We start from the raw sequence: 21,074 nt of genomic DNA, 5'->3' as shown, positions 1-21,074 counted from the left end.
CTCTCGACTGTAACAACGCTGCAGATGATGTCCCTCTCTTCCCTCTGGCTGTTCCCCTGCAGCACCGTTCTCCTGTCCGTCACAACGTTCTCTTCTCCCCGGCTGCTCACACTCTTCCCAGCCTGCGTCTCACCTCCGGCCTCCACACTCTCAGTGCAGTCCCTGGCCAAGTGCTCCGGCGACCGGCAAATCCAGCAGAGTCTCACCTGCCCGCCGCCTGCACGTCTCTCTTCTCCCGCTGTCCCCCGATCTCCGACAGCCTCTGGACACTCCCTGGCCAGGTGTCCCGTTTTTCCACATAACCAGCAGGCTCCCGGTCTTTCCCAGTACCGTCGCGTACCTGGTCTTTCCCCCGGGACCGCTGCGACACCACCTCGCTCGGTGCCCAGGCTCTTTGCATGTCCAACACAGTCTCTCTTGCGGCTCCTCCGGCCGTTCGCCACGCTGCGCCACCACCGCGCTCAGCAAGTCCACCCGCTGCATGACTTCCCGCAGCGCTCGCATCACCTCTACTGCCCAGGCAGGAGTCTCTTCCACCAGCCGTCTGACTTCTTTCAACACACGGGCTTCCATGCCCGCCAGCATCGAGCTGATCCCCGCCGTCAGCTCCCCTTTCCTCCCGTTCACCGATGGCCATTCTCCGCGCACCATCGCACGTGGTCTTAGCAGCTAGCAGTTAGCAGTTAGCACCCCTGGTAGCTAACTTACTAGCGCTAGGTCTTGAGCCCAAAAACCGCACCGCACACAGTCTCTTTTGCCGTTCCTTCTCTCACCCTCTCCCTTCTTGGCCGTCGCAGAGGGTTATCGATCCCACTCCTAGACACCAATGTAACGAATCGGGTATTCGTTCAAGGAACCGGAGACTTGAAGTTGGTACAGGCTTTTATTCTTGGCTTCACAACAGCTCCTAGCCGCTAGCTTCGCTGCTAGCTCTTCATGCAACCACCCGGTCAGCTCGCTCACATAGCCTGACTGGCTTCCGCCACGCGGCCGCTGGTCCCATATACCCCCTTCCCCCTAGGAACACACCCACACACATTAGTTCCTAGCTAACACGGAAGCACCACATTACAGGTCAAACCCAGATTCGCTACAATATTATCAAACTCATTCTGCTTTCCTTTAGCAATGTATGCCAAACTCTCCAGCCTAAGACGTCAATAATTCTTATTTCCAAACTCGAAGTGATGGTGATTGTACATTTTTCCAATTTAATGCAATGATTCGCTGGCCTGAAGAATTCCAAAGTCGATAATTTTTGTTTGTTTTCTTGTTTTACAAAGTCCTCTGAATATATTATTCATAATTTTGCCTTCAATGGGATATTTTCAATTATCTGTGATAAACATTTAACAACCTTTTGCCAAAATATCTGTATCTTGGGGCACTCCCATAAACAATGAAACAAAGTTCCTTTCTCATCCAAACACTTGACACAAATAACCCGGAATGTTAGGGGAAATATGATGAATATGAATATATGTTCGTTCATTAGCCACTTATACTTCAGTCATTTGAATCTTGTATTGATTGACTGTTTTTGTGCCTTTAAACAGGCCATTTCCCAATCCTCCAAGGCAATATCCTCTTGTGTGTCTATTGCAAGTTGTTTATTTAGTGCAAATACATTCAGATTCAGATTCACTTTAATAGCCACAGTAAGTAATCAGATTACATATGAGGAATTGGACTTAGTGCAAGTATGCAGCATAGTGGTCACATCAATAGTAGAAGACAAAAACAACAGACAATATAGAAAGACAATCACGAAAACTTAAAGGGGGGAGTGCCACAAAGAGTTTGTGGCCTGGGTGGGAGGGGTCAGCCATGATTCTCAGAGACTGCTTCAGCGTCCTGGCAGTGTGTAGGTCCTGAAGGCATGGCAGGGTACATCCGATCACCTTCTCAGCACAGCGCATGATGCGCTGCAGTCTGCAGATGTCCTTGAGGTCAGCAGCAGGATACCATTAGTTATTAAGTTAATTCTACCCTCACCACTCAGGCTTAGCCAACATTATTGTCATCTATTCACATTATGCAGCCCCGCCCACTTGATCCATTGTATCACGACTTCCTGTGCAAAACGCCGGCTGTTTTACCTGCTCAAACTAGTCTGACTCACCTGGTCAAACCTAGTTTGACTCACATTATGAGTCAGACTAGGTTTATGAGTCACAGGAAGTGTAAATAGAATCAGAACTTCCGATTGTGTTTACACTTCCTGTTAGTCTCTCAAGCCAGACGGTCTCTTCTGCATAAGGTGAATACCGTTCGGCTCTCTGCCCTAATGTAACAATACCAATCTCTTTTCCTGAGTGTGGCTTACTTTTGTTTGGCCCGCCGTGGACTTGAACCCACGGCGTGGGGCGCTGCCTGTCTGCAATTCCACGTCGGCCTGAGCTCGGACCAGCCCAGATGTCGCTTGTTCTGGTTTGCATTCAAAGGATGCCTTGGAATCCCGTCCCAAGACATAGTAGTGTGGCATGTTGATGAATCAAAGTCTCTTATTGGTTCCAGAACTTGCATCAATGTCTATCATGTCATGTGGCATTGCTTGCCAATCCCGTAGCGTCCTCCAAAACAGTCTTGGTCCTAGCTGCGCTAATTTCCGATGCGCAGGTCTTTCAAGTGTTCATAGGCCAGTCACCTCCTGGTGCTAATGTCATCCTGGCGTCTGCCTTGACTCACAGCAGTGGCTCAGCTCATGTTTCACAGTCTCCTTGTCTCAAACAGTATCATCAGCTGCATCTCAACTTTAAATCTGGCTGCTCTGCACCTTCAGGCCTTTATAGTAACAAAGACAGTCTTTAAATGTGGCTCAACACCGACACCATGTCCCCCAGCAGGAACAATTTGGAAAATTCTCCAGTTCAGCCTGGAGGTTGCGTTGAGGTCAACGGTTGTCATGGTGTTACAGAGAGCCGATGTCGGCCATGTTGGCTCGGCAGAGGGGACAGGTGGAGTTATCCTTTAGCCAACGGTCAATACACTGGACGTGGTAGTCATGCAAACAGGGCAGTATCCTCACTTTCTCCCCATCGGTGTAGTCACAGAGGCAGATGTGACACTGGTTCTTCCCGGCGCTGTGGGCAGAATGGAAGGTTTTGGTGGGAAACCTCTGGATTTCCCTCTTGCTCATCGCCTTCTTATTCACTGCACCTTGCCACTCCTCAAACTGCAGAAGATCCTCGTAGTCGTTTCCCTGCAGGCTCTCTGACAGGTCGGGCGTGGCATTCCTCCTCCTGCCCCATGCAGGCCGAAGTCTTCTGCGACGGGCAAACACATCGTCTTCAAACCCAACCAGAGGAGAAACCGCAGGCAGCCAATCATACCCCCAGATGGGCTCCATGTAGTAATTATACCTCTGATGATGATGATGATGATGATGATGGTGGTGGTGGTGATGAGGCTGATACTGGTGTCTGATTTCTGATTCAGCGTTCAGCCATTCCCGCTCCTCTGTGGTGAGGAAATCCAGAAACTCAGTGGTGGCCGTGGGGGATGATTCCGAGGCCACAGCGGGCACTGCCCTCAAGCTGCGGTTCCTCCGCTGGCTGTACCTGTGATGACGATGATGATGATGGTGGTGATGATGATGAGGCTGATGCTGCTGACTGCTGTGGGACTCATCTCGGTCAAACTGTTCCTCCAGACTTTGGAACATTGCTTCCTCCATCTGTGCCAAGCGAACCTCGCCCTCATCATCAATGATCTCCATTGGTGGATCTGCTGGAGGGATTTCTGATTCAGCGTACAGCCATTCCCTCTCCTCTGTGGTGAGGAAAGACAAAGACGCAGTGCTGGGCGCGGTGTGCGAGGCCACAGCAGCCGGTGCCCTCGAGCTGCGGTTCCTCCGCTGTCCGTGACCAGCCGGACCGGCCTCTACTGTGGAGCCTGTCACAGCGGAAAACAAGTCCACTTGCTCCTCTGACACCGGGGCTGCTGCAAGGCAGGACGAGGATGAGGATGAAGAGGACGGACAGGATGGGGCTGGCAGTGAGGCCTCCAGCCAGCTGTCCAGAGGACTGCAGAAAGAGCCCAGAAAGACTCTCTGAGATGACATTGGAGCAAAATCATGGTTCTGCCCTTGCGTCGCTCCGAACAGCCTCATGCCTTTGGATCTACGTGGAAAACTGGGATCAATAGTAGGAGAATGTTCTGGTTGGAATAGCAAAATAATGAATTGCATAGGTGTTGATCTCAAGTTGCCAGAGTTGTCCTACTTATAGCCTCTGCAAGGAAGGATTTATGACATCACTGACATGATACCCCTGTTTGTTTGTTTGTTTGTTTGTTTTGCTTTTATTAATTTTAATTCTGTTGAAGTGGCATACTTTCTGTGTTGATGTTGAATGTATGCTTGTTGACTTGTATGCTTTGGAATGAATCAATAAAAAAATAAAAGAAATGGTGATGTCATCAGTGATGTCACTAGAGCAGGGTGATGTAATCAGTGAGTGACATCAGTGATGATGTCACCATGTCACACTAGCAATTAAATTACAGTCAGTCAATCAGTCATTCATAATGTCACGGAAAGGACACTTATCTCACAAGTCCCCAAGCAGGGGCATGTTGAACTATAAGCTGGATGTCACGACTGAGGATGTCACAATTTATATAATCTCTCGAAGCAGACTTGACATCGGAAATCTGTCGGCAAGCTCTGTGAAAAAAGTAGAATAACAGCGCTCGCAGGGGGCAGCCACGTCAGTCCCTGACTCTAGCTCAACTCACCTATGGCGTAGCTACGGGTGCGCCTGGGTGTGCCAGTGCCACCCACACAGGCAGCTGGCACACCCAAAAAGAAAAGGGAAAATTTTGTTTTTTGTTTGTTTGTCTGCAAAACACATCAGCTGTGCATGACAGCCTATCATGCGTAAGTGTCCGACTGTCCTGCTATGCCTCTGTGCCCCAGAGCATCATGGGAAACTAGCTACGCTGTCTACAGTAAACAAATGCAGCCGCAGCACCAAATCAAGCAGACATGAAACAGCTCGCTTTTAAGTTTTTTCGGCAAAGGCAAGAAACGTTGCATTGACGAGGAAGAAGATGACTCGTCACCCTCCCCCTCAACAAGTGCGGCTTGTAGTGCACCCGTTCCCGCACCTGTATTGGTGGTGGACAGTGGAGAGACAGACGATGATGAAGATGATGCAGCTGAAACAATGACGTTAATAACAGCGCAGCCAAAAACACACTGGTGGTTTGTGCAACAGCAGAGCCAGAGGACACTAACGCTACAGATCTCTCTGCAGTAGACGAACTTGCATGCCAACCAAACTTGCGTTCTTTCCCGACTAGAACACTCATTGGAAAAAGTAGGTGAGACTTTTTTGAGAGACCAAAGTGGTTTTACATGTTGCCAAAAAAATACTATTTAATTGACTGCTTCTACCTGCTAATAATGAGTGCGAAAAGGAGCAAACATTGATGGTTATGGTCATATCTTAATCTGCCAATCAGAGGCAGAGAGGGGCGGATCATGCCTTCGCCTAGCCTTCGCCATCATGGGAAAGAAAATATCGCACACAGTAGGACAGATTAGCACTAGGTTGCATAGTCAAGGTCAACAACTCCTTCTGGGTGCTAGGGTCCTCTTCACTTCCAGTGATGGCCTTCCTCAAGCCATGTTTGAGTACAATAATGAAGAGTTAGGGAGCGAGAGTGTCACCCTGCAGCAGGACGAGGATGTCTCGTGACATCATCATCAGTGTGTATTGACATCATCAGTGATACAGACAGACATCTGTGCATGATGGCATAATGTTATGATGTCATAATGGTATGTCATGATGTCGTAATTCATGTATAATGGTTTGACCTCATTATCAATGTTATGGTGTCATCTTGTTTATGATGTCATAATGATAACATTGTGATGTTATGTCCTGATGTCACTGAGTGAGCGATATCATCAGTGATGCCACTCAAGTAATTATGATGTTATCAGTGAGTGATGTGACATCATCAAAAATTATAAAAACTAGATTTGATCGGGCAAAACCTCCATGGAATGTTTCACACTGCAAGAGACGTGGACCAAGAGGAGGACCTGGACCAGATTTCCACATGGCTCAAGGAGGAGGGACTTGCGCCTAATGCCCCTCTGAAGGACCAGCTGTGTTTCCTATGGCGTGCCCTCCAGCTCAGAGAGAGACGTCTGGTCATCCTGAGGCGTGAACTGCTGCGGTCACAGCACACGGCGGAGATGGCTGAACTGGTGTCTCTGCAGAAGGAGGTGAGCTGGGTGGAACCTGGCCTGCAGGAGCAGCAACAACAGCAGCTTCTAACTGTGCAGACCTTGACCGACCAGGCCACTGAGCAGGCTAAATCCCAGGCAGCAGAGTTGGCCCAGAACAGCCAGTCGTGCAGAGACTTACAGGCGGAGCTCGGTGCTCAGACCAGATGCCTTCAGGCAATGGAGACAAGACTGGTGTCTCTGCAGAAAGACACAGGCTGGGTGGACTGTGCCCTGCAGGAGCAGCAGCAGGCAAAGCAGCAGCTCCTAATTGTACAGGCTGAGCGGGCAGTTAAACAACCTAAATGTCCAGATTGTCCTCATCATCACAAAATAGTAAAGACTCTGCTGGAAACTCAGGAGGAGTGTGAGATCCTCACAGAGGAGCTGTGTGACACCCTCAAACAGCTGGATAAAGAGAGAAGCAACTGCCATAAGATGAATGAGAAACACATAACAGCACTGTATCGAGCCAAACAGAAGCTCGATGAAGGAACCAAGATGTGGCGCGACGACAAGATCAACGACCTACAGAGAGAGCTGTCATTGTATATGCATTCAATATTAAAGGAGAAACAGCTTATCTCAAACATCACTGTGGAAAATGAGAGACTCCTGTTTGAAAAGAGGACATTGCTACAGCAGCTTATTGAAGAGGAAGACCTCAAGGATGACAGTATATTAGCAGCTTCCTCTTCCGAGCGCAGGGTGGATATTCTCAAAAAAGAAAACAAGAGGCTGGGAAACAAAATCCTTCAGATGTCCAATGAGCTGGCGGCGCAGGAGTGCGCTCTGCGGACCATGGTGTCACATAACCCAGCTGAGGAACTGGAGAAAACCCTCTGCATGATGTCCTCACGTCAACTGCAATGCAAAAGATGGACAACCTGAGCCTGACTTCCCCGAATGGCCATCCAGACCACTTGGCTCTACCTTGGCCTGCCACAGCAGCATGAACAAGGAAAATTCAATCGGTAAAAAAATAAACGTGGACAATGCTGTGAGAAAGTGAGGAGGTTAGTGAGCTAGGGGCATAGAGACAGGGAGCGATGTCTTCAGCTGGGGGGTGGGGAGGGGGGGTCGAGGGAGCAGGTTATGGGTTTGGATGAGCTGATCAGTTTGGAGATGATGGAGCCCCCTTCCATGACTGGAGTGAACCAGGAGAGGCAGCTATGGGGCGAGGGGAGTTGCATTGTTCAGGTGTGGAGGTGGAGAGGGCGTCGGCACAGGTCTTGAGGAGGTTGTTGACGATGGAGAAGGTCTTGGGAGTATGGCTATAGTCATTGGTGCTAGAGAAGTATGCAGACGTGACGGCAGTGAGGGCATCTTTGTAGGCGGAGAGGTGGTGTTTGGAGGCTTTTTGGTGGACAGTGAGTCATGTTTTCTTGGAGAAGTCGTTCCAGTTGGCAGCCAGTTTGTTTCATTGTGTGAAGCTGGGCTGTAGACTGACGTGTTGAACGATACAGTTTTTGTTTTGCGAGGGGCGAGTGAGTCGAGGGAGGCAGATAGTGTGTTGTTGAGGTTATTAGGGAGATCATCAGGTGAGGTAGGGGCTCCTTCCCCAGGGTGAGAGCGTTGGAGAGCAGGTCTGAGAGTTTGGCGGGGATCGATTGATTTTGTATTCCGGAAGGTTATTTCTCTGAGGAGTTGTGACGTGGGGGTTGGGATGGAATAGTGAAGTGGATGAGATTATGATCTGACAAAGTGAAATGCAGACGGATGGATATTGAGATCTGGTAGATTGACAGAGCAGACAAGGTCAAGGATGTGGCCGTTGAAATGGGCGGAAAGTCGATCAGACGAACGGTTCTCAAGATATGCGAAGGACACACACATACAGACCGACAGCAACACATTCGCCAAGTCTGAAGTCGATTAGACGGACGGTTGTCGAGATAAACCACTTAAACCGTTGCCACTTGCCCAATAGGTGGCACTATGAGTAAGCATGTCCAAATTGCATGGAATTTGGCACTGCACTCTGTCCCCAGCAGCACACTCCCCAAGTTTGATTATGTTCTTTGTGTCCATTAATTTTGCACTGTCCCGTCTAAATAAACAAATCAACTGTCAACTGTTTGAAGTCGATGGGACGAACGCTTCTCGACATAAACCGCTTTTTGTGTTGCCAGTAGGTGGCGCTATGATTATGTCCGCAGGTTAGGCGCTGGTTCTCGAGATATACGAACGACAGACGTACAGTGTTTGTTTTTTATTTTATTTCTGCACTGCCACAACACCAGTGCTAACACTTGAGAAGTGCATACATCATATTGTAGTTGAACAGCACCGTGCCTACCTGTAGGCTACTAGCAACACTTGGTTCAGATGGTTCAGACAGGACTCGGCGTAGTGGTCAAGTAAACGGATAACTGCAGTGCGCGCGAGTTGCAGTCGGCCCCTTCACATGAAGAAGCGAGCCTCATTTCCAGCGCCCAGCAGCTCTCCTTTTCTACAGGAGGACATTGCATTACATTGTGCTCTAATAGCCACTGAAGCTGTATCTGTTCACTGCTGTCCTTGTAGAAATTCAGCTCACTGCAGGCTATACTTTTCCATGGTCACATCTGGGATGAACTTTATACCGGTGCGGAAATAATCTTTTACACCTTTCATTTTATTAAGTTCTATTTTATTAAGTTCTCCATATCAAAGGAGTCACATTTATTTGTTTATCTCAGCCAGTCATGACTTTTGATCAAGCAATAATTAAGGAAACCTAACCTCTCTGTCACTGCAGGGGGGGTGGGGTGGGTATAGAGACACAGTGCATGTGCGTACTATGAAATACAGTAGGATACTGCCTGGTCACTGGTCAATTTAACCTTGTTTTAAGAATTTTTTACTTGATAAGATTTCACACTTTGCATCGTTCTCCCTGCAATTACTACCCCTCCCCTCGAATTAGTTGAATTGCACCAAATTCGGCACTGCACACTTCCTCGGCTCTCCAACAGCGCACCCATCAAGTTCGAAGTCGATCGGCCACCAGTACTTGAGATACTTGAAAGCCGTGTTCTGATTCGTCGAACCGCATGGAATTTGACGCTGCACTTTCTCGGGTCTTCAGCAGTGCACCCGCCAAGTCGCGAAGTCGATCAGACGAACGGTTCTTGAGATAAACTGCTTTTTGTGTTGCCAGTTGGTGGCGCTATGTGACTATACGTGTGTTTGAATTGCATGGAATTCAGTGTCACACTCAGTCGGGTTCCCAGCAGCACACTCCCCAAGTGTGAAGTCAATCGGACAAACTCTTTGAGAGATAAACCACTTTTTGTATTGCCAGTCGGTGACGCTATGATTATGCGTGTGTCCGAATTGCACACATTTTTTAGGATTTGTACAAATATTTTTTTATAATGATATAGCCTACTTTTACTCAAGTAATTTAAATTATATATATTCTACTTGAGTACTTTTAAATGTACACTGAGTAAATGAGTAAATTCAGACTTTTGTTTTGCACACTGCACTAGGAAAACAGCACTGTAGCATTGGGGCTGTGGGCTAACAGGTCCAGAATCACTTCTGAATTTAGGGTGCCCAAACTGGTGGCTCATTAGTACAGTGGCCAATTAAATTAAGACTGGACAATGAATTAGACAGGTGTAGACGATCCACAAAATTGTCCCCATGGTCACATTAGTTCAGAAAGCTCAATTTGATTTGACACTGCTGATAGCCATAACAAAATAGATGTATGTGATTGTGATATTGCTGCTGCTAGCATGTCTGTCAAAGGCGAGAATCGCCAAACTGAGCATCCCTGGCTGCATCTGAACGATATGAAAGACAAGACAGACAAAGACAGGGACAGCTTAGGTAGGCTACTGTAACACACTGGTAATGTGCTGGGTGTGTGTAATTATTATGGTAAATAATTAAAATATAAAACATTTTTAAAGTAACACAAATGTACTTTTACTTGAGTACTTTTAAATAGGCTACTTTTTTACTCTTAATTGAGTAATTTCATGGACTGTCATTTTACTTTTACTTAGTTAAGTTTCACTACTTGTACAGGGCGGGACGTCCACTTTACAGCAGAAACGGCAACATATCGGCCGTCTGTCCCAGTCTTATTAGTCATAAGACTGATAGACTCTATGATAAACTATGACAAAGACAAAAAACATTTCCTCTTTCAATGTTTAATTTACCGATATGGAAATCACTTTTTTGACCATAACTCTGCAAAGCACAGTGCTCATTTTTTTCCAAGGAATTTCTTGGCAGCTAGTAACAGAGACAGTTCAGCAAGAGTGGATCTTCCTTCCGTGTAATTAAAGCAACAGTGATGGTATCATAAGGTGGTGGTATCACCATACTGATAGAGACATAGCAACCAAACAGTTCTCTTGCACCAACCGGCACATTGTCAATAACACATTTTTCTCTGAAAGAAAGAAATAACTTTCTTGTAGTAGTGCCTATTACTACATTGAGAAGCTACATTGTTGTACTGTATACTGTATGTAATTCAATAAATGCAATTTTGCAAATGCCAGCCCAAATTACATCTGGTATCTTCTACTGATGAGGTCTCCTCTGCCCATTTCTGAAGTTGAGAAAATGTATTTTTATGTCATTAACGGCTGTAACTGCTTTTTGGCAGTAGGCTACATTAATACGAGAAGAAATCATGTAAAAATCATGTAACTCCTATTGGTTGTTGATATTAAAATCAATTTAAAGTTAAATTGATCAATGCAACAAATTGCTTAGGATGCTTTTAACTTTCCATTTTGAATAAGCATGCAGGGGTGTTTATTAGTGGCCGGGCCAGCGAAGCGGCAGGGCCACTTATTGTATTTGCCTTTATTATTATTATTATTATTTTTTTTTTCTTCTCCCGGGAAGTTCGACTTCCCATGGATGAAAACTAACCAAACTTTGCACAAAGGTCCAGTCCCATGCCAAACGTCTTTGACACAAATTTGGGGCCAATAGTCCTAACGGTGGCACTACAGCGACCGTCTAAAGTTTCAAACTTTAAAAATTCATAAAACATCAGGCATACGTGCTGCGGCTTTGCAACTTTCACCGAAATGTGCGCCCAAATGAGGAGAAACTTTTGTACAATGCAACCTATGGCCAATTATGAAGTCTAAAGACCGCAAAACTGCAAAAACGAATTAAACCCTACTCCTCCCACATTTTTTCTTCAAACGACACCAAACTTCAGCATCTGCATCGTTAGTTTTTTATGTATTTCCAGACACTTTTAGAGACACTGTGAGGGAATAAATTCATTACCGTAACACATTTTTAATTGGAAATATGAAACAACAAACTTTTTTTTTTCAATGGCAAGCACTTCAATATGCTCAAGGGTATCACCCAAAATGTGTATGATTAACAAATACGAAGTTGTAGCTATAGTGAGAAATGCCATGTTGTATTACGACTACATACTTCATACTACATGAGGAAAAAAAATCTGTTCTACTTAGAGACTCAACAACCATTTCTGTGGATTCCTTGCCCCCAAAAATGTGGAAATAGACACCAAATTTGTAATTCTAGGTCTAGTTGGAGTCAAGATATGGCCACAATTTTAATAATGGCAGCCATTTTGAAAAAACTTCATTTGAACATACTTCCACTAATGGGATTTTCTGGGATTTTTACTAGGCTACAGTGTTTCGGGCATCAATATGAACATAAAAATGTGAAAATAAATTCTGTTGCAATTAGTTTAAGGTCAAACCTTATTTTCCCTAGCCTAGACTATAACCTGTTCGTCACAGACAGGATACGTACAGCCTGTTGTGCGCTCATATAAGTGAAGGCATTCATTTAAAATGACTAAAGCCACCTATTTCTGAAGAAAATGGTGAAAATGACATACCCAAACTAAAATGCTTACTGTGGCTGAACCGCTAGGGTTACAGACAACTGCCTGACCTTTTCTGAAAGGTAAGACTTTGAAGTTTCTGTTCCAAGTGTCAGAATGACTCTATGTGTTACTGACCCTGAGTAACACCAGCTCAAACACAGTGGTTGATTCTCGCCTAGAATAAAAAACACTTTTAGAGTGTAAACAGTTACCTGTGGTTGTTGTATTTATGGCTAGAAACCCAATGGAGACATTGCCACAGGCCTTACCACATCCCAACTCAAAGAAGATGAAAAAATACCAAAACATGAGTATTTGGCAGTGGTTTTTGTAGGGAGATACCTAGGCGGATTTCCAAAAAGCCATTATAAAAAGCCATTTGAAAAAGCCAAATAATCTGAAATGTTGTCTTTGTCTTTGTACAAAGACAGCTATAACTTCTGCTGTGTTGATCTGATCTGAAAAAGGAAGACATGGTTCGATTCCCCCCCATCACCCCTCCCCTCCTCTCCTCCCCCCCTGCCACCTCTCCCCCCCATCACCCCTCCCCCTCTCCGCCCCCACACCACCCCTCCTCCTCCTCCCCCCCCCCCCCCCCCCCGACCACCTCCCCTCCCCCCCTCAGCACCCCCACCCCCTCCCATTCCCACCTATCCACCAACCCCCCCCACAGATCCAGACAGCCCTCTCACCATCACTGAGGATGAAGTGTGCCGGTCGTTCCTGCGTATCAACCCACGCAAGGCGGCCGGCCCGGACGGCATCCCCGGGCGGGTCCTCAAGGCCTGCGCCCACCAGCTGGCAGGCGTATTCACAGACATTTTCAACCAGTCTCTCTCCCTCCGACGAGTTCCCTCCTGCTTCAAAGCAGCGACAATCATCCCCATTCCCAAGCAGCAAAAAGTGACCAGCCTCAATGACTGGCGCCTAATAGCCCTCACGCCAATAGCCAGCAAGTGCTTTGAAAAGCTGGTCATATCAAAGATCCGCCCCACACTCCCCCCGGACCATGACCCGCTACAATTTGCATACCGCCCCAACAGGAGCACAGCGGATGCAGTAGCACATGTGCTCCACACCGCCCTGTCCCACCTGGAGGGGAAGGACACCTATGTAAGAATGCTGTTCGTGGACTACAGCTCAGCATTCAACACCATAGTACCCTCCAGGCTGGTACGCAAGCTCAAGGATCCGGGACTAAACACAGCAATGGGCGACTGGATCCTGGATTTCCTGACAGACCGCCGCCAGGTGGTGAGGGTGGGCAACCTCACCTCTTCACCACTGACCACCAGCATAGGAGCGTCCCAGGGGTGCGTCTCCAGCCCCTTCTGGTACGACCTCTTAACCCACGACTGCGTGGCGACTCAAACTTCGAACACCATCGTGAAGTTTGCAGACGACACAGCGGTCATGGGGCTGATCTCGGGGGGCGACGAGACGGCCTACAGAGAGGAGGTGGGGGCCCTGGAACAATGGTGCCAGGACAACCACCTCTCTCTGAACGTCTCCAAGACCAAGGAGATCATTGTAGACTACAGGAGGGGGGGGGGGGCACACACCCCCCAATCACCATCAACGGCACAGTGGTGGAAAGGGTGGAGAGCTTCAAGTACCTGGGAGTCAACATCCACCAGGACCTGACTTGGGCCGGCCACACCGCCACTGTTGTCAAAAAGGCCCAACAGCGAATACACGGACTCAGGCGCCTGAAGAAATTTGGGCTAAGGCCAGAAATCCTTACGGACTTCTACAGAGGCACCATTGAAAGCCTGCTGACTGGCTGCTTCACCACCTGGTACGGGAACTGTACCACCATGGACCGCAGGGCGCTACGGAGAGTGAGACGCGCGGCCCAGCACGTAACAGGATGTGAGTTGCCAGAACTGCATGAACTGTATAAACAGCGGTGCCTCAGGAGGTCCCTGAAGATCATCAAAGACACAAACCATCCCCACAACAGCCTGTTCTCCCTGTTACCCTCAGGGAGAAGATACAGGGTTCCAAAAGCACGCACAAATCGCTTGAGGAACAGTTTCTTCCCGCAGGCCACGAGACTCCTTAACATACACAAATAGTGTAGTAGCCGTACTGTACCGTACTGTAGCTGCTACCATTACGTATGTCTAATGTTTAATTGTATGTTTAATAAGGAATATGCTATTTGCACCTGTATGTCAAATACGCCGAATTTAAAACGCTGAGTTTAATCGTATGTTTAATAAGGAATATGCTATTTGCACCTGTATGTCAAATACGCCGAATTTAAAATGTTTAAGCACGTCTAAAGTATGCACATGACATGTGCACCTATGTGCAGTGAATATGCCACTGTCTCTGACTTGTCTTATCACTATACTGCCTTATTGCTTGTTGTGTCTCTTGTTGTTTTTGCACTCATATGCCCTGTTACATTTGTACTATGTTGTAAACGGAGTCCACAGCACAAGAATTTCACACGTGATACTTGTACCATGGAGTGACAATAAAAATCTTGAATCTTGAATCTTGAATCTTGATGCGCAAGATTCAGCCGGTTAATTTGGTATGTAGCATGAACAGTATTGTTCAGAATTAACTACCTAATTAATCACATAAATGACAGATGAACAGCAAAAAATCAGAAATGTAACGCCGGGGTTACGGTGCCATGCAAGAGATTAACAGCCTGACAGCTGAAGGGAAGAAAGACTTGGAGCACCGGTCAGTTCTCCTAGGGGGCGCATAGTAGCGCCGGCCTGAGGGCATCAGAGCAAATTCACTGAACAAAATGTGGCTAGATTGTCTGATGATCTTTTTTGCCTTCTGTACCACACGTTTCTCCCAGATGGAGCACAGGTTATTCTGCTGGACTCCAATAATCCTGGAGCAGACCTTGACTATAGCGTTTAGGCTATTCCTGTCCTTCACAGACAACATGTTGAACCAGCAAATAAATGAAAAAGTGAAAAAGACTTTCAATAAAAGATTGGTAAAAATTACAAAGAATGGTGTCACAGACATTAAAGGAACTGAGTTTTCGCATTAAGTGGATTCTTTGCTGACCACACTTGACAATAGACTCTGTGTTCGCCTCAAACTGACTTTATATGCTATGGTAAATAAATGTGTTTGTTTTGCTTGGTACTCAAATGTCTTTGTTTTGAAATAGTTTAACATCATGGTGCTGACAATGTGTCAGGAGAATGCATCAAACAACTAAATAAATACATAAGATGTCAACATTAACACATTCATACATCAATGGCAGCTAGCTACCAGGCAGGGTGCTGCCGCAACCATCTGGAGCAATTTGGAATCAGAATCAGAATCACTTTTATTGCCACAGTATGCAAGTTACATACGAGGAATTTGTCTTAGTGTCTGTATGCAGCGTAGCGGTCACATCAATATACAGGGATAAGAAGTAGGAAGATAACTAAAGGCAATCGCAAAGTTGCAAGTGCAATCAAATCAAATCAAATCGAGTCAATATATACAATATGTACATGAGTGGTGAAGTGTTCTGTGGATGATAAATATGAATTTACGTTGGATTTACATGAGATTCAGTATTTTGTCCAAGGACACTTCAACTGGAGAAGCTGGGGATCGAGCCACTGACCTCTTTTATCCAAAGCGATTAGGGGACAGGCACAGCCACCCTCTGAAAAATAAAATGTACACATCAAAATCATACAGTAACCCACTCTTGAGGGCAAAGGTGCCTAGCAAAGATTTGAATTTGCCTATAGGCATGCAGGACACATGTAATCCTGGTGCAACGGAGTGTGTGGAGTGTGTGGAGGCCACACTCCTGGTGGTACCACCGCCTACACGCAGAACATTCAATCTGAAAGAAATGAAATCATAACTCATTTAGACAGTGTATTTAATGACAAGGCTTATTCTTTTACAAAGCAGCTAAATGTTTGACCTAATCAACATGGTGGCTCTCTCCAGTCTCAACCTCCCCCACACGCATGACAGAGCTCTGCCATTGCATCTGATCAAAACATGTCATTTGAACTTACAGTGTAGTCAATAGTTAGGCCTACATGTATGATAACACTGTTTCACACCTACCTGAATTATGAATGAGGGTTTGGCCAATTTCTTCCCTCATCCCATTGACCCCCTCCTGTCCCTCATCGGCTCCCCTTTAAGAAGCAGCTCTGCCACCTTGAATACAGCTTGGTGTCATTTCTTTACTCTTTGGACAGAGATGGAGAGACTAGATGGAGAGACTGACAAACTGACTTTACAGACAAACACCCCACAGGAAGTAAAGTCACCCTTGCGCTGGCGGGGATGGCCAATGCTAGTGCATTTCCATCTGGACAGCTCGATGCCAAGCCTTTGCTCCATGAAGGGCCTACAGAGAATTATTGGATGTTGAATGTTTATGAACCTAGAAAACCAATGCAATCAGAAGTACTTCAGAAGTAGTATTCTAGATTTGCTTACATTGTTGAGTCTTTGCAATATTGTGTTTGTTGACGTTTGGCATGACCAGGCCAGAGACAAATGAGAGAGAGAGAGAGAGAGAGAGCTCATTCCAGGCTCGGCCAATAGTATGAAAACTCTTCCGGTCTCCTATACAGCAGCTTGTGATTGGCTGTCTGTCAATGTTATGAAACATCATTGGCTAGACCCAAGGAGTAGGTGCCAGTTGAGTTGCCACTATTGTGAAAATATCTGGCACAGAGAGAGACACACACAAACACATTGGTGCAGTGAACACGTAGGCTACCATCAGCGCGGATCTGAGGAGGAAGGGGGCGAAGGAACGAGCAGATTTTCATCACCCTAAACAACTCTCCTCTCTAAGTTGACATCTCCTTCTCCTCTCTTTCCCCTCTCCTCTCCTCTCCTCCTCTCCTCTCCTCTCCTCTCCTCCCCTCCCCTCCTCTCCTCTCCTCTCCTCTCCTCCTCTCCTCTCCTCTCCTCTCCTCCTCTCCTCTCCTCCTCTCATCCTCTCCTTCTCCTCTCTTTCCCCTCTCCTCTCCTCTCCTCCTCTCCTCTCCTCTCATCCTCTCCTTCTCCTCTCTTTCCCCTCTCCTCTCCTCTCCTCTCCTCCTCTCCTCTTCTCTCATCCTCTCCTCTCCTCCCCTCCTCTCCTCTCATCCTCTCCTCCTCTCTTTCCCCTCTCCTCTCCTCTCCTTCTCCTCTCTTTCCCCTCTCCTCTCCTCTCCTCCTCTCCTCTCCTCCCCTCCTCTCCTCTCCTCCCCTCCTCTCCTCTCCTCTCATCCTCTCCTTCTCCTCTCTTTCCCCTCTCCTCTCCTCTCCTCTCTTTCCCCTATCCTCTCCTCTCCTTCTCTCTTTCCCCTCTCCTCTCCTTTCCTCCTCTCCTTCTCCTCTCCCCTCTTCTCTCCTCTCCTCCTCTCCTTCTCCTCTTTCCCCTCTCCTCTCCTCTCCTCCTCTCCTCTCCTCTCCTCCTCTCCTCTCCTCTCCTTCTCCTCTCTTTCCCCTCTCCTCTCCTCTCCTTTCTTTCCCCTATCCTCTCCTCTCCTTCTCCTCTCTTTCCCCTCTCCTCTCCTCTCCTCCTCTCCTCTCCTCCTCTCCTTCTCCTCTCTTTCCCCTCTCCTCTCCTCTCCTCTCCTCTCCTCTCCTCTCCTCCTCTCCTCTCCTCCTCTCCTCTCCTCTCTTTCCCCTATCCTCTCCTCTCCTCCTCTCTTTCCCCTCTCCTCTCCTCTCCTCCTTGCATTTCCTCGCACCGCCTCGACCAAAGAAATAAAACACCACCTGTGGCTAGCAGCGGCGGACATTTTTTGGGGGGCGGCGCAGCGCCGCTCTAAGATGTATACAGGGGAAACACTGGTATATAATTCAATACAGCAGTGGAATCAAAGGAATGGGAAAAAAATGCTGTTACTGCAGTCTTGCCTATTGTGCATTCCCTTATGAAAACAACTAACGTTATAGTACCTACAGTTTATGAGTAAGTAGGTTAGGCTATTTATGCTCAAACGATGTTGACTATAGGCTAAATTAACGGACATAATAATCATCTTAACGACCTGTCAGAGGACCTCTCGCAATACGCAATCTACGATCTAAATCGAATCTAAGTGGTGGTGAACAGCGAGAGACAATAATTTGTTGATGCCGTTCGAATCGTGCCATGAGATACACATGAGGTTTGTCAATTTAAAAGATAACTTTGCAAGATGAGAAAGTCGCAGGTGTGGTAAAACTGTGGCACTATAAGTTATAAATCAGAAAGACTATGCACAACCAGTTCCATAAGTGACGTATCTCCTGGCAGGACATGTTGGTGTTAGTGTGACTAACAAAAAGGTGTGCTAAAAAAAACTATAAATACCGCATCGCGGATGTATGCCTCCGCCAAAAAGTGAGCAGTCTACATCCATGTCTGTCCAGACTCATACAAGCACAAATACCTTGAAGCCTACAGCACAGTGGTGTGGCCATTCAGCCTCATGGCACTTCCGGCAATGCTTGGGAGTAGCTCAACAACACAGCTAATCATTTTCAACATGGAAAATGGCCCTATACCCTTACCTCAAAACCACCCACATCCTCCCAACCACCCCCCTATCCACCCCTCAAACCCCCGACTCTCTATAACCTTCCTATCCCTAGCTACGGCCCCTTTCCTCTAGCCCCACTGTAGAAATGGCTCCGTAAGGCCCCACCATCAGGCCTGTTCGTGGGGACCGAAGGAGCCCGCGACCCAACAGTCGGCGATGATGTCAGAGTTCACCTTGTCAGGTCATCGGTGATGTCAGAGTTTCCCCTGTGAGGTCATCGGTGATGTCAGACGGTCTAGTGATGATAGCGGTATAAATCTGTTTACCTTAATAATGAAGACCAGTCAGATCATGAAGACCAAAGCTTGTAAATGGAGGAACGCCTTCTTCCTCGGGGTGTTGTCCGTCCTCTTACTGCTGTACAACCTGTACCTGTCGGCCCACATCGGCCTAAAGTCTCTGAATAAAATCAACACCACCTTCACGATCACCAGCTGCAGCTACCAGCACCGTACACCTGAGGATGTTCTGGAGGAGTGCATCCTGCTAGACTCCATCGCTTGGCCTGAAACGCCACTCTTGGCTGTGCCTGTTTCCCTGAAGCAAACCAGCGACCCCGCCTATAGCACCTTCACCATCCTGCCAGCGAGGCGGGGGGAGAGGCATGTGGGCGATCACCTGGAGGCTCGGATCCTGATGCGGGACATCCAGGGGCATCCAAAGAGGTTTGGGGGAGATGTTCTAATCGCCCGTCTGCACGACCGGGTGCTCGGTGCGGGCGTGGCCGGGCGAGTGGTGGACCACCTGAACGACTCCTACTCCGCCATGTTCCCGTTGCTGTGGGATGGACCAGCACAGGTCGAGGTGATGCTGGTTCACCCCAGTGAGGCCGTCACGGTGCTGCGCAGGCTGACCAGGGACCACCCGGACCGGATTTTCTTCAAGAGCGACTTCTACTCAAGAAGTCTCTCTGAATCCACACTTTGTAATGTCTGCCTGCCTTCCAACCGGGAGCTGCTGTGCAACTACACCGACCTGCAGACCGGGGAGCCATGGTTCTGCTACAAGCCCAAGACACTGAGCTGCAATGACAGGAGCACCCACACCAAAGGAGGATTCAAGCAAACGCTCATGGCCAATGAGGAGAAACTCTTCCAAAGAGGTGTGAACATGAAAGTCTTCATTAATTCTTCAGGGTTTGACACTGTCACTGTGTGGCCAAAGGAGGAAGGTCAACCGGAGATGCAGAGCAGCGTTTTGAAGCCTGAACCTTCTGGATATTACTACCAAGGGTTGTGGCAAGCCCTAGGTGGCACCACAGTTCACCAATTCAATGACCCCGCTGTCATCAGCGAGTGTCTGAGAGAAAAGATGGTCCACCTGTATGGAGACTCCACCATCAGACAGTGGTTTGAACACCTCAACTCTGTGCTGCCAGACCTGAAGGGTCTGTCATGTTTACTATTGACCTGGGCAGCCCGAAGCAGGTTGGACCATTAATGGCCGTCGACAGCGTGCACAACATCCTGGTGAAGTTCCGCTTCCACGGCCCTCCAATCAGATCTAGCAAAGTCCTGACCGCTGATCTACGCTACATCGCCAATGAGCTGGACAGCCTGGTTGGAGGCAACCAGACCGTTGTGGTCTTTGGCATCTGGGCCCACTTTAGCACGTTCCCCGCCGAGGTTTACATCCAAAGGCTGCAGGGCATCCGCAGGGCGGTGCAGCGGCTGCTGGCCAGGGCGCCTGACACGCTGGTGGTCATCCGGACCGCAAATCTCAAGGACTTGACGCTTTACGAAGCACTGACCAACAGTGACTGGTACTCGCTGCAGAATGACAAGGTGCTCCGAGCCCAGTTCAGTGGCCTGAATGTCCGCCTGGTGGATGCCTGGGACATGACGCTTGCCCACCACCTGCCTCACAACCTCCACCCCCAGCCCCTCATCATCAAGAACATGATCAACGTTCTCTTGTCCTACATCTGTCCACAGGGCCGTAGCCAGGCTTCTGAAACCAGCGTTGGCCAGATTGCGGTGCGCCTCTGAGCGGCGCGGCCCTCCGCGGAGCAGACTTCAGGCCGAAAATTCAGGCCAAAATGATGCCTACAAACACAATGCAAAATATAGCCGCAAGCAGCAATACCAGGGTGTAGAAAAGGCTGGAGGAAAAGCCCTCTCAGGCCGACTGCGGAGACCATGCCTGGAAACGCCCACGGGCGGGATTCGCGCCCACAACCCAACGATGACATCACTGCGGTGACATCATCGGCGATGATGTCAGAGTTCGCTCTGTGAGGTCATGACGGTCTCTGCTGTCTCTGGATTATGATTATGTGATGTCAGACTTGCCCCTGTGCCAAGTCCTGCAGCCAAGTCCTGCTTCCCTGATTATATTGACTGACGCAAGGAACTACATCACGACATGTTTACTATTGACTGACCCAAGGAACTACATCACAACATGTTTACTATTGACTGACCCAAGGAACTACATCACAACATGTTTACTATTGACTGAC

General features: G+C 47.9%; 1 pseudogene across 1 annotated transcript; it reads left to right on the top strand.

Annotated features, from left to right (window-relative positions):
* The first annotated feature begins 18,886 nt into the window (after positions 1-18,886).
* On the top strand, positions 18,887-20,601 carry LOC310780541 (NXPE family member 3 pseudogene; annotated as a pseudogene). The gene has a single exon. The product of its transcript is annotated as an NXPE family member 3 pseudogene (transcript).
* The last annotated feature ends 473 nt before the right edge of the window (positions 20,602-21,074 follow it).

This window comes from Poromitra crassiceps, assembly GCF_964638095.1.
Source record: "Poromitra crassiceps genome assembly, chromosome: 8".
NCBI lineage: Eukaryota > Metazoa > Chordata > Actinopteri > Beryciformes > Melamphaidae > Poromitra > Poromitra crassiceps.
This window is presented reverse-complemented; position numbering and strand designations above follow the sequence as displayed.